Here is a 20,207-nt window from a genome sequence, read left to right on the forward strand (position 1 = left end):
GTAAAGTTAGCACTGAACCTATCTACCAGGTTGTTGGCAATATCAGTTGATTCTGTATATTTAGTGCCATTGTGCTGTAATTCAGACCAGATCTGAGTGTTGCTATTGAGATTCTTGACATAGCTATAGAATGCTTTGTGGTTGTCTTTAGAATCTGTGGCAATTTTGTTTACATAACTAGCTTTGGAGGTTCTTATGAGGGCTCTCAACTTCTTACTGAGGCTGACAAGGGAGTTTTTCCAATCTTGGGATTTTACTCTTTTTTGCAACAATTTCTTCCTTTTGTTGTAGAGTTTGGTTATGGCAGAGGACCACCAGATTGGCTTCCATTTCTTGGAGGAGAGCATCTTAGTTTTATTTGAGATGGCACAATCCATGTACTCATGCATGTGTTCAAACAGTGCACTGGTGTAAGATTCAGCAGTCCTACTTCTACTTTCCATCTGCATGGGTGTCTTGAAGTTTGCTACCTCTGTCTTAAAAAGCATGAAATTGGCTTTGGAGAAGTTTTTTACGCTGGTTACCTTAATGGGGGTGGGGGGTGGGGGTGGGATGTGGATATCTAGGGTGATCAGTTTATGGTCGGATCTGACCAATGAGGAGCTGACCTTTGGTGTGGAGCATTAGTTGCCCCTGTTGGTAATGACCAGGTCTAGGTTACTGGTGCCTCTGCTGGGTGTATGGATAAGTTGATCCAAGGCATTGGAAGTTATGAATTCTAAGAATCATTAAGCAAATGTGTTGGTACATGAGTAAGTTTCCCAGTTAACGGCAGGGTAAATTAAGTCACCCAGTATTAGGCTATTTGGTTGTACCTTAATATTTTCCAGTATGTTAAGAAAAGTGGAGTGAGAATCATGGGGCATGGTGGGGGATCTATAGCAAGCTACAATTTAGATTACAGTCTTGCCTAGTGTTAGTTCCACCTGGAGAATCTTGGATGCATTATGTTGGGCAACAAGCCTGGAGGTGTGGATATCCTTGGTGAATATGGACACGCCTCCGCCTTTAGTGTTTCAGTCCAGTTTAGGTGGCCGAAAGGTATGGTATGAATTGTACCAGTTCTCTGTCACTGCACAGATGTCGATGTTCTCCATTTTGATGAGTGCCTTGAGTGAGTGCATTTTAAGGTTTAGGCTTCTAGCAATGAGTACCATTACCCTCAGATTTTGCTTGCTTGTACCTGTTATGGTGGTAATTTTGTCATTTGAGCCATGCCTAAAAAAGGCACTAAAGGGATGGCAAGAACCTTAGCCAGTATCCGGAATCCAAGGAGTGACAGGTGCAGGCCATCTCTGGCAAATCATCCTGGTCTGTCAATCATGTCATCCCAGGCAGACAGATACTGGATCCCCTTAGAATGACATCAGAAACTTAGCCAATTGTTGAAGTCAATCATTTTATCCTTGTACTGTGGTATCATTCTGGGCGATTGCAGGATGCTACTTAGGGCTAGGGTCATACCTGCCTGGGCTACAAGATCTGAGAGGTCCTCCATGTCTCTTTTCATGTAGTCCAGGGTAGTACATCTCAGGTCATTCACTCCAACATGGACAATGACAGAGTCGTATTTGTACTTGTTGTGGAGTGACCTGAGTGCGTGCATTATATGGTGGATCCTGGCACCCGACAGGCAGCTGACTGTAATTTTCTCCTTGTTTAGCCTGGTGAGTGGGACATCAGTGTGCCTGACTATGGAGTCACCTATGACTAGTTTGTTGTGTATGTTGTTTTGCCTTAGAGCCTGAGGTTGTACAGCACACTGGTTTTGTGAGTTATATGTCGCCTGGGTTGTGTTGGGGGGTGGTGGTTGTTTGGGTTTCAGCTTTGTAGGTCTCTGCTGCTTGGGCAGATTTTTATTAAGAGCCCCCATGAATGTGGGTGTGTATTTTTTGTTACTATGTGTGGGTTTTGGTGGTGTAGGTTTAGAAGGACTATGTGTTGTGCGAGGTATGGTGTGGGTGTTGACCTTCTCCTCTTAACTGACTACTCCAGTCTTGGCTGGAGAGAGCTTGGCTTCCAGCTTGGTTATATAAGTGGATCTCTCAGAGGTTGTAGTGTTGGGTGGTAGGAGGAGAGGGTTGTCTGTGTACATGAAGAAATTGCTACATTGCCCCAAGATGCCCAGATTCACCAGGTGGACAGAATAAAACACCATGAGCTGACCCTTAGACATGCCTTGATAGGTGCTTGTTTGTTTAAGTACTGTAAGTGTTTTCCTCTTTACTTAGTAAGGAAAGTTGAGTGCTGTAGCAATTTATAGAATATCTAGTGCTTATAATGAGTTCTAAGTAAGTACTGAGCTCAAAGAATCAGGTTTGAGTGCTAAAACTGGAAATCTGGCTAGTTCATACATGAAGCAGTATTCTGAAAAATTCCTTCCAATGCCTTTCACTTTCTCATGACTTCACACAAACATGACTGTATCCACTATGGAAGAGAGAACAGAATAAGGTAAAACTATAATGCTCCTTTGTTTCATAACAAAACAGTACTATAAGCCTTATTTAGCTTGCAGAATACAGTTGTTTTAAGCATGTTTCTGATTTGAAATGTACAAATCCATTTTGTCAGCTGTAATATTTGAAATAATTATACTATGGAAAATCTATTCTGACATTTCAATATTATACTAAACAGTTCTCCCTGTGATTTATCCTTTATCAATAAATCAAACTTTTAAAAAAGTGGGTATATGGGATCTGAGTCTAAGCTACTTCAGATAACCATGTATTTATTTTATTTTTAGATTCGCATTGAAAAATAACTCAGTTTGCTAGATATGAGGTGTACACAAGTTAGTAACACACCTACTGGCTAGAGTGCTTGAATGGAAACATTTATATGCAAATGTATTCCATTATTATTATTAAATCTCTAGTACCTATCTTATTCTATTTTATTAATGTGCTATACATAGGTTTATAGCTGTATACTAGGCTAATGGCTACAAAGGCTTTTATAAACTTAGCCGTGCAACCAAAAGGAGTCCCACAAGTTTTGAATCTTAGGCATTTATATAAGGGGTGTATGCTGGTAATTGTGTTCTAATGGTAGATAGAGAAACTACCTATGCTTCACATTTCACTTTGTTTTTTTTCATTGATCAGTTTGTTTCTTGTGTGATACTTAAATACAGAGACTATATCTGTGGCCTTTTCTTCCCTGATAAGTCTCAAGTCCTGCAAAAACTAAGCACTGTTTGATTCCCTGCTGGTGACTTTTCCACTCTACCCTCCAAATCTGTGCTCTGCCTTTTAAACTTGGTGATTTGTAACCTACTTGCCTTTACTGTAAATTGAACTTTGAAAGTTCTTCCCTTTCTACACTACTGTTGATATCTTGAATTATTTATTGCCTTTCTTGTGCTTATTTTGAAAAAAAAAAGTGCATTTTGCCTCTTTTTGTCCATTTTGTGGATTTACTTGCTCTGATTTCATATTCTTTAACTCAGTGCCACCCAGGCAAAGTACTTTTAATCAAATATTGCACTTGCTTAGCATTTTGAAGCCAATTACTGCTATTTTCTAGACTCATTTGCTGCATTAAAATGTTATTTTTTACTAAAAAGTACATTTCTTGTCACTGTTCTTGCTGTTGGTCTGCCTCAAAATTTTCTAAGTCTTATCTGACTAGTTGCTTAAGTTTATTTATGGTAGCATTACACTGTGAAAATTGTTTTAGGGTTTGTATAGTATGAGGACTAGACTAGGATAATTCATCTAGTGACAGTAGGTGACTGCCTGGCCTATTTAAGTTGGCATAGAAGGGCTCTCTGAGTGTAGACATTTATTGGACAAAGGGCTCATTAGTCAGTTTACTGTATTTTCAGGGCCTGTATGGTAACATATAGAAGGGTTCTCTGAGTGTAGACATTTATTGGACAGAGGGTCATTAGTCAGTTTATTGTATTTTCAGGGCCTGTATAAAGTTGGGACATTGCTTGGAGTTGCTTATCATGCAGTAGTAGTTAGCAGTGCCCTGTACAGATGCAAACATCTAAAATCAAACTATTCCTATAAAACTACCCATACAACTGTACCCTGTAACTCATGAGTGTAGAGCAGCTACCTTGCTTGTTGATAAGCTTAGAGCAGCTAGTCTGCCCATTGAGTGGCACTGCCTTTAAAATTTAGTACCATATAGCATGAGCACCCTTAGTAGCCCACTGTCAACATGGATGGGCAATTTTCCAATTTCTCTGTAGTCAGTTTGGAAGTCATTTGGTGGATATGGGTATCTTGAGTCAAAGCAGCAAATGTCTCATGTTCACTGGCTGCTGCTTACTCCTTAAAGAAACAGATACTGTATGTAACAAATGTACATACACAATGTCAATGGAGGCAAAAGTCTTGTGTACAAGCACACATAATATAAACCAGGTTGTTAAAACCATACCCACCACACATATTATGCACCAAACACATAGAAAAACTTATGCTGAGGCACTTATATTCAACCATAGCAAGATTAGGATCACAACCACTACAACTAATAACATTTAAAAACTCATTCCCCAACCAGGAAACAAATTAGTGAGCCATCAACTCCTTTGGCATATAGAACATTTACAACTGTTATGTTGTACCCAAATGATCTTTAAATCTCATTTTACTACTGGAATGATTGTGCAGTAAAACTCTTTCTCTATTAACTGAGGATAAATACATTTTATTTACCTGAACTAACTCCAGAAATACCTGTGTATTTGACTTCATCCACAGATGTCAGGCTTTGACCTCCATGAATTGTGTTGCATATAACAGCCATTTTGCATTCATCCCTTATTTGTTCATGTCCACAAGCCAATTTGCAACATATACTTTCCCTCATTTTATCCACATGTATTAAAATCGTGTCCTTTGTATCCTGTTGGTTTTTAAACTAAATCTGCAACATCCTATTGGTATTTTGTTTTTTCATATTTTGTGATATTTTACCCATTAAAGTCTGGTCTACAACATTCTGAATTTCATTAAATAACCGTTACTTCCGGTTTCCTCGGATAGTAATACCACATTTCAACCAACATATTACATTAGACATGTCACATTACCCTTTAAGCTGATGTCTGAATAATGTCTGCAGTAAAGCTGTTTGGTCACATGTCCCTGCTGTGCATATCATGAAAATCATATACACATCCCATGCATGTTGCAAAAATAATATACACTTACTGTGCATATCCTGAGAATATCTAAACAATCCCATCTTGGTTTGTGATTTACTGTGAAGTTGACTGCTAAGAGAAGTTTTATTTGAATTTATATTGTATTTGTTATCACTATTTTTCACTGTTTGTAGGTAGAAAGGGACTGTTTGTTAACAAGATTTACTTTGATTCTTATTTTGTTGTTTTAACTTTAATTTCACTGTTGGTTGTTAGAAAGGGATAGGTTTTAGACAGGCAGGCTTTAGCCACCACAAGGGGCCTAGACAGCTATAAATTTACACAGACTGCAGTGAGGAAAATCTTGAGCATGTCTAAACAATCCTATCTTGGTCTGTGATTTATTTTTCTTTACTGTTAAAAAGAAGTGTGACTGCGAGTGATAGCAAAGGAATTACAACTTTTGTCTGGCTTGTAGAACTTGTATGGTCAGAACAACTTACTGTACTTTATTATTTAGTTGCATATTGCTGGTGTGATTTTTTTTTGTCATAAAAGTTGATTTATTCTTTTCTTTTGCAATATTTTATTAATTTGAAGCAAAATATGGATTCCTTAAATTAGTATGCAATTAACAATTTGCTAATGCGCAAATATCTTGTACAGTGTAACAAATACTATGCATATTCAAAGGTAACAGCTGATAACACTGGTGATCTGTGTTCCTCATGTCAAAAGTTGGAGGATTTGCTTACCATTGTTAGAAGTAAATCTAGACTTGATGATGATCGCACTTGTGCAATTGGCATGGCTTGGAGAACTGTTGTTTCATATATTAATGACTGGACCGATGAACTAAATAATGTTAGGCATAGAACAAATAGAACAGATTTAGGAAATAATGCATCTATTTTCTGCAAAGATCATTCAAATCCTATGAAACAAGGCAATGCCCCTGACAACTTTGAAGATCTGGATGGAAGCATTCAGCAATCTAAGGATACAGTTTGTTTAGAAGAAAACAAAAAAGAAAGAAAGGAAGAAGTTCACAACAAATAACAAGGAAGAAAAAGAAACTGATTAATGACGGTAAAGGAAAGAGAATATGTAGTAAAAAGGACACTGCTTTGTTATGTAACACACAGGTGACAGGAAGTGATAATATTTTTTTCTATCAGAAAGGCTTCAGTCTACAGAAAAAGGCATCATCTTTCCAATGGAGAAGGTAGAAAAAAAAGGCAAGGGGAAGGTGAAAAGTAAGAAATCAAAATTGAACGTGGAAGGATTGAAGAACATTACTGTAAGAAAAAAAGAAGAGAAAGACAGATGTTGACTACATGGCTCAAGCTGTGGATTTATACCACCAGCTGGATGAGAATTTAATACACATTGAAAACAATGGGATTAATAAGACTAATAGTGATAAACATCTATCCTTCATTACAATTGATAGAGCAGATATTACTGTATTAGAAGCTGCCAGCAAAGATTTACTTGTAATTGGATATTCAGTTATTAGAGGAAGTGATGCTTATATTTGTAGAGATTATAATGAACATTCAATAGTGTTATGCTTGTTAGGGGCAAAAATAGAAGATGTGAAACAAGCCTTGGACTGCCTTAATGTAAGGAAGTATGGATCTGTTCTAATTCATGTTGGTACAAATGATGTCACCCGCAAGGATTCTCTGACTGTTAGCAGGGAACTGACAGCCCTCTTAGATAGTATAGCTTGTACTGGTATTAGGACATATTTTTCACAAATCAACTATAGTAAAGATAGTCAGGTCACTGTGAATGAATGAAAATATTTTGGGGGGTAAATACCTACATTGACAAAATGTCCTGTTTTAAAAAAATGGAAATGTGTAGAACGTCCAAGCCTCGTTTTGGGTACACGTGTTCAGACCGGATTGTGTGCATGTGTGAAGATCAGGGAAGAGAATTTTTGCAGCAGATTTTTGCAATATTTGACAAACACTAGGCAGGATTTTTGCCAGGTCGAAAATTTAACAGTTTACAGATAGCAACATTTGATGCATCTCTGATGGTTGTTAATGGTAGGACTATTAATAGTAAAGTTTTTTTATGGGACAATTTGCTACATTCCCACAACATTTATGTTGTTATGTTTTGTGAAACATGGTTAAAGGACAATGACTGGAAACCAGTTCTGTCAGGGTATAAATGTTTTTACTGCAACAGACATTCTAACAAAAAAATCAGGTGGAGGTGTTAGGATAGGCATTAAAAATAGCTATGAGACCTGTGATTATTACATGTTCAGTGATAACACCAATACTATAGACTGTGTAACTGTGACAATAAAGACAACCCTGGAACATATAACAATTGCTGGAGTGTTTAGACCACCAAAGTCAACTGTAGATGACCTAGAGGAATTCATACATTTCTTGCATGAACCACAGGAGGGAAAAATAATATTAGCTGGAGACTTAAATTTACCAGAAACAGACTGGGATAATATTGATTCAACAACATTAGTAAGGAAATTATTCACAGTGTATATTCAGGAACAACAATTGCTTCAAATTGTAAAAAAAAAAACTACCAGGGGACGGAACATACTAGACATTGTTTGTGTTCTCAAAGAAATTACTGTAACTTCAAATCAAGTTTTATCACCATTGGTGTGCAGTGATCATTGGGTTATAAAGGTTAATTTGTTGCTAGATAATTCTGCCAAACTAAAATCTAAGACAATGCACAGAAGGTTAATTACAGATTATATGGAAGCAAAACAGTCACTATATAAAACTAACTGGAGTGAGGTGTCCAGTGGAAAAACTGCAGATGGAATGTGAAAAGTTATGAAAGAGAAATTGTTTGAGCACAAAAACTCAAAAACATGTTTAATATCAAGATCTAGGCATACAACATCAGGGGAATATATTTCCATAAGAACAAGATATCTGAATATAAGAAATGGAAGGAAGGCATAATTACAACTTTGAAAACTGAAATAAACAAGCGGGCAAACAGATCATAGTGTGAGACAAGATCAAGAAACATTTGAAAAAAATTTACATAAAGATACTGAGCATAACAGGAAACATTTTTTATAGATACATAAGATGTAGAAGGAGTAAGGCACACACATTGATAAACTGAGTGCAGATTCTAAAATTTATTCTCAGACACAATGGATTATAGATATATTTACAAAATATTATACAAAACAGTTTGACTCCACAAAAGGGATAATAAATTGTCCTACTGACATACATGTAACCCCAGATACTGGAATCAAATTAGATTATACTGAAAAAGAACTGTGCAAACTGGATCCAAATAAAGCACAGAGAGGAGACCGAATTAGTAACAATGACCTGAGAACACTTCAGCAAGAACTTACAGTAGCATTATATTTATTATTCACTAGGTCATATAAATATGGTGAGATTCCTTAAGATTGGAGACATGCACTTATTAAAGCTGTCTTTAAGGGAAAGGGGAGTAGAACAAATCCAGAATCATATAGACCCTTAAGTCTGCTTTCATGCTGTGGAAAAATAATGGAGAAGGTAATATTGGACAAGTTATTGTCAGAACTGGATAGGGTGGGACTTGAAACCATATATCAGCATGCATATGTTGAAAACAGATCTATTACTATCTATAACATGATGTTCTATAACAATATAATAACAGCTATGAATGAAAAATTGTGCTGTGATTTAATTTATATAAATTTAACTTCAGAATTTGACAGGGTCATGCACAAAACACTGATCAATAAATTAGTACAACTAGGTATTGATGTACTCTTGATAAGATGGATAGCTGCGTGGCTTACAAATAGGATATGGCAAGTATACAGCAACTGGACAGGTGAAATCCTTGGTTGTAGTCAAGTTGTTCCACAGGGCTCTGTCCTAGGCCCTTACGTGTTTAGATTGTGTCTTTCAGACCTAACTTCTTCATCTGAGGTGTTCTACAGTCTATATGCAGATAACCTGAAATTGGATAAACTGATTACATGTGTTACAGATAAGGTATGTCTACAAAATAATTTGATTAAATTGACCTTTTGGGCACAGGAGAAAAATATGCTGATAAATACATCAAAAACTAAGAATATGAGATTTGGGAGACATAAACTGAAAGGTGAATATTTAATACAGTGCACAGTGATTGAAACTGTAGACTCATTTAAGGACCTGGGTATATGGGTAGATTCAGTTATGAGTTTTTCTAAAAACATCAACCAATTGGTTAATGATAGTTATAGAACTATAGGCTGTATAAAAAGATTTATAAAGTCTAGGGAAATGAAACATAATGAAGTCATTGTTAGTTACATTAGACCCAAACTTGAGTATGGAATAACAATATAGAAATCCTATAAGAAAACAAACATGAGTAAACTGGAAAGAGTATAGCGGAAATATACCAAGGGCACCCATGGATGTGAACATTTAAATTATTATGAAAGACTAAATTATCGGAACTTGTACGGTGTCTCTTATAGATATCTAAGAGGAGATCTTATTCAGGTATATAGGGCATTTAGAGATGACTACATCTGGGAATGTTTGGGGTTATCAAAAAGTAGTACTAGAGAATCATCAGACAACATATGTAGAAGATTCTATAAGAATGAGAAGTGTACTAATTGGTTCTCTGACCGAGAAGGTTATGCATGGAACAGACTACCAAATTACATTAAGACAAGTACTAGCTTAGATATTTTTAAGAACAACCTGGATACTTAATATGGGAACATGTGTTTTGGTATATTGGCAAGCAAGAATGGCATTAATGCCTGTGGTTGAAATATTTGTAAGTATGTATCATGGAAATCATATGCACATGCTGTGCATATTGTGAAAACTGTCCAGTAAATGTAAACATGAAATAACTATATTTCCTATTAATAGAATTTTAACAGAATTTTGTTGTGCCCTAATAATGTTCACTGGCTCCAGAGTTTCTTTACACAAATAATATAAAAACAATGTCTAGCTAAGTGTCTTGCTCGAAATCACACTGTAGACAAATGGGTAACTGATGGAATCATACCCTGTACCTGAGGGGCTGCAGTTCACAGCTTTAACCCTCTGTGCCACCTTCCAAACTTATTGAAGATACCCTTTTCTTCAATGGAAAAAAGTAATCAAATCCAGTTAAATTAATTAGACCCTTTATTAGTGTCACTCTAAATTAAAACTACAACCACTAAAAGTGTTTCATACTTCCTAAAAAAAGTATTGCCCCAATGCACAGACAAAAATATCCTTTATATGCTGTCTGATGCATCACATTTAACTCTGTAAGTAGTCCTGCTACTTTTTGTCTCATGATTTTCAATGTATATTCCATTAGTTTTCTCTAGCCATTTGCAACTAGGTTACCCTTTCTTGTTTGTCTGTAATTAAGCAATCAATTATTTAACTAACTAATTAATTAATTAGCCCTATTTTACTCATATTTTTCTCAAAAGTATTTGGGAATTACTGCTAGCACATCAGAAGCATAGCTAGTGCAGAGTGAAGGAGACAACTGCCCTCGGTGTAAAGTGATAGCGGGTGTGGTTGGCTGATCCCAATTGTTCTTTAATGCATAACAGCTATTAAAAGCTGATATTGCACTTGCAATCAAAACTGAGCAATGTAACACTCCCTGTGTGGTCTAAACTGTAGCAACTGCTTATTATATTGTGTCTGAATGCCTATGTACATTGTAGCAAGCAGTTTGCTTCAGTTTTAAAACATTTTTTTCTTTTTTTTATACTTAAACATTAGCACTGTGACACTCCACGCTGAGTATAAACTGTATCAAGGATTTCAACATTTGTAAAATTACAGTAGTCTTAGAGGTGCAGACTGGCTATCTGACTGGTGTGCCAGTAGAAGGAGTGAATTTTTTTTTTGCGCACTTCATTGAAGAGCTGGGGGGGGGGGCTATAATGTGGATTAGGTACTGTACTGCAGGAAGCAAATCAGCTTCCTACAATTTTGTATGCAGAGCTCTTCACTTGAAGAGCTGAGGGTGTGCGGCCTGCACAGGGTGCTAGTTGAAACAACTATGCCTTTAATACATCACTAACCTCATGCAGGAAAAATGTGAACATGAAAATTGTCTTTAGAATGTTATCTTATCTAGTTCCCTGTAATTTCTGGAAAAAATTATGTTTGTGTAAACATCCACACATGCATATGTCTAAGATAATTTGGACACAGTTACAATACAGTAGTGACCATTGGTTTGAAGTAATTATCGATTTTTGTGGTTACTACCCTCTACATGAATGAACGTTTTATATGGCTAGTCATAATTTTGCCAGAGTTAAAATACTTTTGCAAAATTCATGTCAATTTTTCTTTACATCCCATGAAATAAGCATGAAAACATTTTGGTTTCCTGACACAAAATAAATACTTTTACTGGAGTTTAACTTACACTACTAAACAGTTAGTTCCTCATGTATCAGATTAACATTTACAGGTGAGCCAGGAATTGAAACTCAAATCTTCTGATTTACATAACTTGAATATTTCACTCGTTTTTGCTGTAAATCTAAAAACTTTGTAGCTTTAATACATTTCAGCCATATGACAGCTTATATTTGTTTACCTGCTTAAATCTGAACTTTAGTTGCAAACTAAAGAAACAACAGTATTTTTCCTATTGCAACCCATTGTTTTCCTCATTTAGTACAGATTTATTTAACTGTGGCTGGAATTTAGAGCAATAATGAATCTCCTAACTTCTTGTTTGTATCATGTGTTAAGCCTCAATTACTTTTCCCTTTACCCAAAAGTCAAAGTATTTTCTATGCTTTAGTAAATAAATACATTTTATACATGTATGAACAAATGTGTCCCTCTTATAATGCTGATTCATTACACATACTGCTCATTCCACTTTACCTGTGATGTTCATCTTTTACAATAAGGAAAAAATGTGAAGTCATTCAAAATAGCTTTTGCCAAAGAATTTACACTTGCATATTTGCTCCCTTTTTGGCAATAATATTATTTTAAACAATCCTGTCTGTGACTAAGTGCCAGAATTTAACATTCTGGTGTTTCAAAGCTCACAAAATCATTCTCTGTTTAACTAGAGTATTCCAACAAATGTCAGTGTGGAACATATAACCCACTTGTTCATTATTTTCTTATCAACAAATGCAATCTGTAAAAATATCACATTTTACTATGAAATCTGAATACTCTCAGTTTTGTCCTCATTAAAACCAGGTGTGCCTTTGCAGACCTACAGGGCCCATTTAGACATGAAAACATCTCTTTTTTATTGGCATCTTCCAGAGCAGAGAAACCATTCTAATTTGCTGTTTAATATTTATAAATCCCACATTTTCCACACTCCAGATGTTTCTCAATGAATTATATTTTAAATATCTTGAATTTCTGTTGCCAATAACCTAACTGTTCAAATCTCAACAAAAACATTAACCTGCAGAAGCAGCTCAGGTTTCCTTAATGCAACCTTTAGTATAAAAATGTTTTATGAAATAAAACCAAAAAGATACCTGCACCAATCTCATGTCTTTTCCAATATACGTGAGTGGTGTGTACACGTGTACATACTGATTTTATTTATTTATTTTATTTTTATTTATTTTACATTTGTTGACCGGGCTAGTCCGACTGGATATATGTCCATTTTCAGTAGAGGCCCGGGGAGAAAATCTCCAAAAAAAAAACAGTATCAATTTATCCCATGTGACACTTACAAATACAGCTAAATTTACAGATAATTATCCCATTCATTACATTTTGATATATTATGTAAAGGTCTATCTATGCATGTGCATTTGTACGAGGGTGTATACATGCTTGTGTACATTTATAATTACTTGTGCAATACTCTGCACATGCTTTTTACAGATCCTTCAAAATAATTTCTATTATTATTATTATAACAACAGTATAACATCAACACTAAATGAAGGTCCACATTGTAAATTTGTAAAAGTGTGCAAGATTAAATTTAACATCCTTCTATTTCACATTTAACCACACATGATAATATATATGTATATATATATATATATATATATATATATATATATATATATATATATATATCTTTTTTTTTTAAACTCAAAAAACATTACTGGTGATTTTGTAACTGTGACAACGGTTTGGCATATTGCCCATATCTGGAAATCATTGCATTAAATCTAAACTGTTATTGCTATACTCAGTGTGGATACCAACAGATTTGGAATTAAAACCTGTATAATAAGATTATTTTAAAATGTCACTACATACAGTATAGAACCTATGAAAAGGATGAAAAGGTTATTAAAATCAAAGTCTCTTTCCATGCAAAACTTTCATTTTCTCTTCTTCTCTCTGTTGCTGAAAATGTGCAACCTGAAAGTTAAGTGGATCTGCATTTTGCACAGAATGGAATACATTCTGCAATTTTATTTCCTGCATACAAATTATTCCATCTAAAGATTTAGGATTTATAACACACAGTCGAGCTGTTGTAAAAAGAAACAAATAATGGATTATTTTATATTTAAACTGTCTAGTGACAGAATCATACAGTTCAGTTTTAATTCATCTTGGAGTAGAAGCAATGAAAAACATTGTCAGACAGAATATATCTATTTTAAATCAACCCTGTGATTCATTAACCTAAAGTAAGTGTATAGCATCCTGGGTGAACAGACAAGACAAGCATAGCTCACACCTTTTTCCTCCTAATTTTAGTTTTCCTACTAATTTTCTTCAGTCTTTAATACTGACAGGGATTTATAAAGGTTACCACAGAGTGTAAACTAAGTATACACTTAGTGTAATCTTTCTGGGTGAATATAAAGCCCAAAAGATGTCATAGGGATGCTCTTGAATACAGATTGTGTACACTTAATGTACACTTAGGGTAGGCTTTAATGAATCTGTCCCTAAGACATATTGTCGTCCTTCTTTCTTGGATAACTCAGAACAACAAAGATCATGTGATGAACTCACACAAACCTTACTGTTTTAGAGATTTTAACTAGTTAATGGTTAAACTCTATACTGCAAAAAGTCAGACCTTAAAATTTATTTACCTCCTGTCTTTGAACATAACAGCTTGATGAGAACACAAATTTGTCAATCTAGTTTGCTTCATGATTTCCTGTCTCACAGCAGTCAAAGATTACCTTATGTACTTTTTTGGCATTGTTCCTACTATACAGTAGAGATTACTTTATTGTTTACTGTAGTAGACCACACAACATGTCATTAATGCTGTCTTAGACTGAAAAGCATTAATTAATTTATTAGCTTACCTTTCAGTGCTGACATGCAATTAAAAAAGGCACATCATCCACTACCCGTATAACTTGCAGAATAAAAAATACTGAAATGATACCCGCTTTCAGTTCTGTTTTCTTTTGACAAAATATACTCTGTTGTGAACTTGAAATTCCTGGTGCTGTAGTCACCATTATCTTCAAAAAGATCTCTTTGTAGACTCTCTAAGGCTGTTCTATGGCTACTTGAAGAAAGTGGAGCATCTTTTTTATTTCTCTTTTGCCACTGATTTCTCTCTCGATCTTGCATCTTTTTGAGACAGACACATTCATAACATGCTAGATTCTTTTAGGAAAACTGGCTAAATATGCTAGTGTTAAGAAGTTCCTTGTTATTACCATATGTCTTTAGTAAATTCACTAAGACATGAAAGCACTTTAAGGCAACACTTTTATTATCAGAATAGATTAGCATCACAGAGTGAAGTCTAACACAGATTAAGTAGATTAACAGAGAGCTATAGCCTTTTTCTACATGAATCAATATTCCAGAAAATTCCTTCTAGTACTCTGCACTTTCTCACATAAGCAAGGATATATCCATTGAAGAACAAAGAACAGAACAAGGTCAAACAGCCATTCAGGTAAAATTTCTGGGGTCATATTTCTAGTAACCCATTAAGTCACTCCAGAATGCCCACCTCCCTTGTTGTTAATACAGGATTCCAACTGTTGGCACATTGTAGCTGCCTCCAGCCTTCACTCAAGCTGCCATGTCACCACATGTGATAACCCTATCTACTTTCAAAAAAAATCTACAATCCCTGACAGGAAAAAGCAAACAGTACTGCCATACCCACATTTCACATCTAGAGGAGGAGCCTTCCTGCTTGAAAGGCAGATACACTGGACTCAGTCTTAGTGAATCAGCAACATCCTAGCAGCTGGTAGAAGCTAAGGTGAATGTGCTGTGCCACCTTCTCTGCATCAGCTCAGCCTGCATAATCCAGCACAATATGAAAAAGATGATAAGATACACATATGACATCAACAACACTGTAATTATATATTGGAAGGTTGTACAACACATCTTGTCTACTGAACATCTGCTTCCCAATGCAGACTGAGACCGGGGTGGCTCCACCTCAGATTATCAAAACAATGCCTGCACTGTCCTTTGAAAGGAGATGTGTGTGTCATCAGGCAAGACACGTGTAAGGTGGAACCAGACATCAACATTTTTAAATGGACCATCATAAACTCCCAGAATGCACTTCTTAAAATCCCTATTCAGGAAGAACAGGAAAATCCTGCTCTACCTGTGTGTCTCCCTGGAGGAAGCAGCCTTAGCCACTTAGTATGTTTACAGAAGGAGCAATATGGTACACCCATGTACATGGATTTAAGTTGCTGAATCACATGCTGTGCAAAATGGCACTGCACAACCGCACAATAGTATGTGTGTTCTATGGCTTTGTGGATGGAAATAGATGCTACATGACTCATACTAACCAATATGTCAGTGGCTTTCATTTCTGGGCATGTGCTGTGTGCAGACTATGTAATTCACAAGCATTTTGCTATCAGGCCTCATTAACATTCCTGTCATGCCAAGTGGCAGAGGTTAGAACTTTATAAAGTAACACTACCATCTTGCACATGACCAGCCTGAAATACAGGAATGAAATTTATTGTAATAACTGTGAAGGTGTTAGAAGTGGATCACTTGAGAGAGAGGGAGAGAGAGAGAAAGAGGGAGAGAGAGAAGGAGATCTTGGCTGGTAATGTAACTGATGTACTACACACACACACACACACACACACACACACACATATATATATATATATATATATATATATAAAAGGAAGGACCACATATGGGTGTTCCTCCTTAAATGTGGCACGCAAAGGAGTAGTATAACATCACACATATGTGAAAGTATAATGTGCAGAGCCACCCAAATGCCTACATATGCTGTATGTAGGGCCATCACACTGTCACTCGGTGCAGTTGTGCACCCATATGGAAAGATGTGGATGCTGCAAGATATTTCATGGGATAACATGCTGTATATATAATTGGGGATTGCTCTGACTCTACATACATAAAGGGTACACTAACATGCACAGGCACCAAAGTAAGTAATTGCAAACAATTTAGCATATGGATACTGCTCAATGATATGTATTTTTTCTGCAAATGTAAAGGTATGAGTATGATCAACATGGTGTGGCTATGCCTGTAGAAATTCACAAGTCAAGAGAATAATGTGCTATTGCAGGTTCTCCACATGCATGGCATGGGTGGTCATAATAGGTGTCTAAACTAATTATAAAGGGTGGTTGCACATAAGCTGTTCCACAAAAAGCAGAAGGCTCAGGTCATCATAGTGGACAGGGCAACCACAGATTGTGGACCACTATCACTGAAGTGGCTGACAGAGGTTGACGAGTTATTGGAATAGGATATTAACCTCCTCAGACTACATAGTGGCATGGATAGAGCTGCATACATTGAACCTATTATCCATATGTCCACAGATGATTTAACCAATAATTATTGACCATAATACTATGGTATGACAGTGTGAACAAGAAATGGAGTGAACATGACTACAGGTGACCTGTACCACTATCCTATAGAAACCCTTGGTCTGGAAGCTCAATGTCCTACCAAACAAGATAAGTGTTACTGAGTATTATAGAGCAATGTATACCATGTTTCCCCTGTATTCTTTCCAAAGAGGTTACAGAAACAATAAGTCTATGGGCTCATCATGTGTTCTCATTCAGGGGGTCAGTGTGGGCAAAGCTGGCACACTGAGCATTCCCTACACCTAAGGAAGGAAAAGTCTTGCATCTTGCTCATTTAACTTTTTTTAAGAAATTGCCTAAACATAGATAATAAATATGCTTTCCTTGAAAGTAAGCATGAATTGTTGTATTTTATTTATACAATATGAAAGAATAAAATAAATGAAGCCAGCTAGGTAACTTTGACATTGCAAAGCATCTCTCAGAGTCTTCAATTTATTTTTTCTGAGCTTTCCTGCAGAACATCACTTACTGCTAGAAGTGCTATAAATCTGATTTTGGACACTCCTCCTAGTCCCATATCATCAGTTCTACTGAGCACTGAGAGATCAGCTGGGAAGCCCCCCGCCCAGTCTCTTGAACTTGAATTATCTTCTGTTTCCTCCCTTACCACATACTAGAAAAGTGTTTTATTCAGCTGCTTTTACTGTATTTGTGCTTCCTCCTACTTTACTTAGCATTCTGCTGCACGTTCATAGGTTCATAGGTTCATACTAGGCTATCTGCCCTAGGGCATTTATAAGCCTAGCCAGAGTGTGTTTGGCTTTCGCCACCCATTTTAAATTTATTTTGCTATGCCCTTTTTCGAGGTTAGTATACTGTGCCTCTGTCTAACAGTAACACAGAAGTGATACCCGGGGTAAACCTACGATCTCCCATCCACTCATCAAGATTCCTCTTGAAGAGAGTCAATGAGGGACTCTGCCTAACCTGGACTGGGATTTTATTCCAGAGTGAAGGGAGCCTCTGGGTTATGAATCTGTCCCTCCAGCATGTCCTATTTATTTCAGTGCTGAGGTTAGTTCTTAAAGTATTCAGTTCCATTTAATCTACTGCATTTATTACTGCTTGTTAATATCCTGGTTACATTGTAACTGTTATTCTAAGTCTTTTAGTTTTGATTTAAACACTTAGGCTTCAAACTAGTTATCCTACATGAGGAAGGTTTGTGGTCTACACACTTGTGGCAGGAGAGGTAAAATCAGAAACTGATATCTAAGAACAATAAGGAACATAGCAAAGGAAGATTACCCTACACAGCTTAAACAAACAAATCAGAAACCTTGTAAATTCCTCGAAAGCTAGTTATAACACTATACTGGCATCCCTAGTTAAAGACAATCATAAGACATTATAAGCCATTATTATTCACTATGTCATATAAATATGGGGAGATTCCTCAAGATTGGAAAAATGTCGTTATTAAATCTGTCTTTAAGGGAAAGGGGAGTAGGACAGACCCAGAATCATATAGACCATTAAGTCTACTTTCATGTTGTGGAAAAATAATGGCGAAGGTAATATTGGATAAGTTATTGTCAGAACTGGATAGATTGGGACTTGAAACCATATATCAGCATGAATATGTTGAAAACAGATCTATTGTTACCTGTAACAAGATGTTCTATAACAATATAATAACAGTGATAAATGAAAAATTATGCTGTGATGTAATTTATATAGATTTAACTTCAGCATTTGACAGGGTCATACACAAAACACTGATCAATAAATTAGTACAACTAGGTATCTGCATGGCTTACAAATAGGACATTGCAAGTATAATACGGCAACTGGATAGGTAAAATCCTTGGTTACAGTCAGGGTGTCCACAGGTTACTTGTTTAGATTGTATCTTTCAGACCTAACTTTTTCATCTGAGGTATTCTACAGTCTATATGCAGATGACCTGAAATTGGGTAAACTGATTACATGTGTTACAGATAATTTATGTCTGCAAAATAACTTGACTAAATTGACCATTTGGGCACAGGAGAATAATATGCTGATAAATACATCAAAAACTAAGCATATGAGGTTTGGTAGGCATAAACTGAAAGGTGAATATTTAATTCACCACACAGTGATTGAAACTGTAGGCTCATTTAAGTACCTGGGTATATGGGTAGATTCCGCTATGAGTTTTTCTAATCATATCAACCAGTTATTTAATGATAGTTATGGAACTATAGGTTGTATAAAAACATTCATAAAGTCTAGGAAATCAAAAATAATGACGTAATTATTTGTTAATTATATTAGACCTAAACTTGAGTATGGAATAACAATCTGGAAACCCTATAAGAAAACAAGCATGAGTAAACTGGAAAGAGTACAATTGAAATATATCAAGAGTATCCATGGATGTGAAAATGTAAGTTATTATGAAAGATTAAAATATCTGAACTTGTACAGTGTCTCTTATAGATATCTAAGAGGAGATCTTATTCAGGTATATAGGGAATTTAGAGACAACTACCTCTGGAAATGTTTGGGGTTAACAAAAAGTACTAGAGAATCATCAGACAACCTATGTAGAAGATTTTATATGAATGAGAAGTGTCAAATTGGTTCTCTAACACGGTAGTTGATGCATGGAACAGACTACAAATCCCATTAAAGCAAGTACTAGTTTAGATATTTTTATGAACAGCCTGGATACTTACTATAAGAACAAGAGTTTTGGTATATTGGCAAGCTAGAAGGGCATTAATGCCCCTGCTTGAAATATTTGTATGTATGTATGTAAGGCATTCTTTACCTACATCCAAAACCTGAAAGGGAATACCCAGCTGTGTGCCAAACGTATAGTGGATGGTACCACTCAAATGGAACCTGAAGAAATTGCCAACCTGCTAACTGACAGATTTGGTGACAGTTTCACACCCCCCACCCCCCTGTCACCACCAGCCATATCCCATAACATTTCTAATACCTGTCCTCTACTGATTATCTCTAAATAACAGGTCATTCAAGCGCTCTCCAAGAAAACAATGGCCTGTACGGAACAAGATAATATCCCAGGCTGCATACTAAACAATCTAAAACAAGACATAGCAGAATCATTTAGCTGTCTCTTTAATCACAGCCTGAGCATTGGCTTTGTGCCAGAGGAGTGGAAAACAGCAACAATAATCTCTTTGCACAAAGGGAGTCCATCAACCAACCCTGGGAACTATAGACCCGTTAGTCTGTCCAGCCTTATCTGCAAGGCCATTGAAAGAATCATCATCGACCTTATCAGCCTGGACTTAGGCAACC

Source organism: Protopterus annectens, chromosome 1.part1 (assembly GCF_019279795.1).
Source record: "Protopterus annectens isolate FY-2018-M chromosome 1.part1, PAN1.0, whole genome shotgun sequence".
NCBI lineage: Eukaryota > Metazoa > Chordata > Ceratodontiformes > Protopteridae > Protopterus > Protopterus annectens.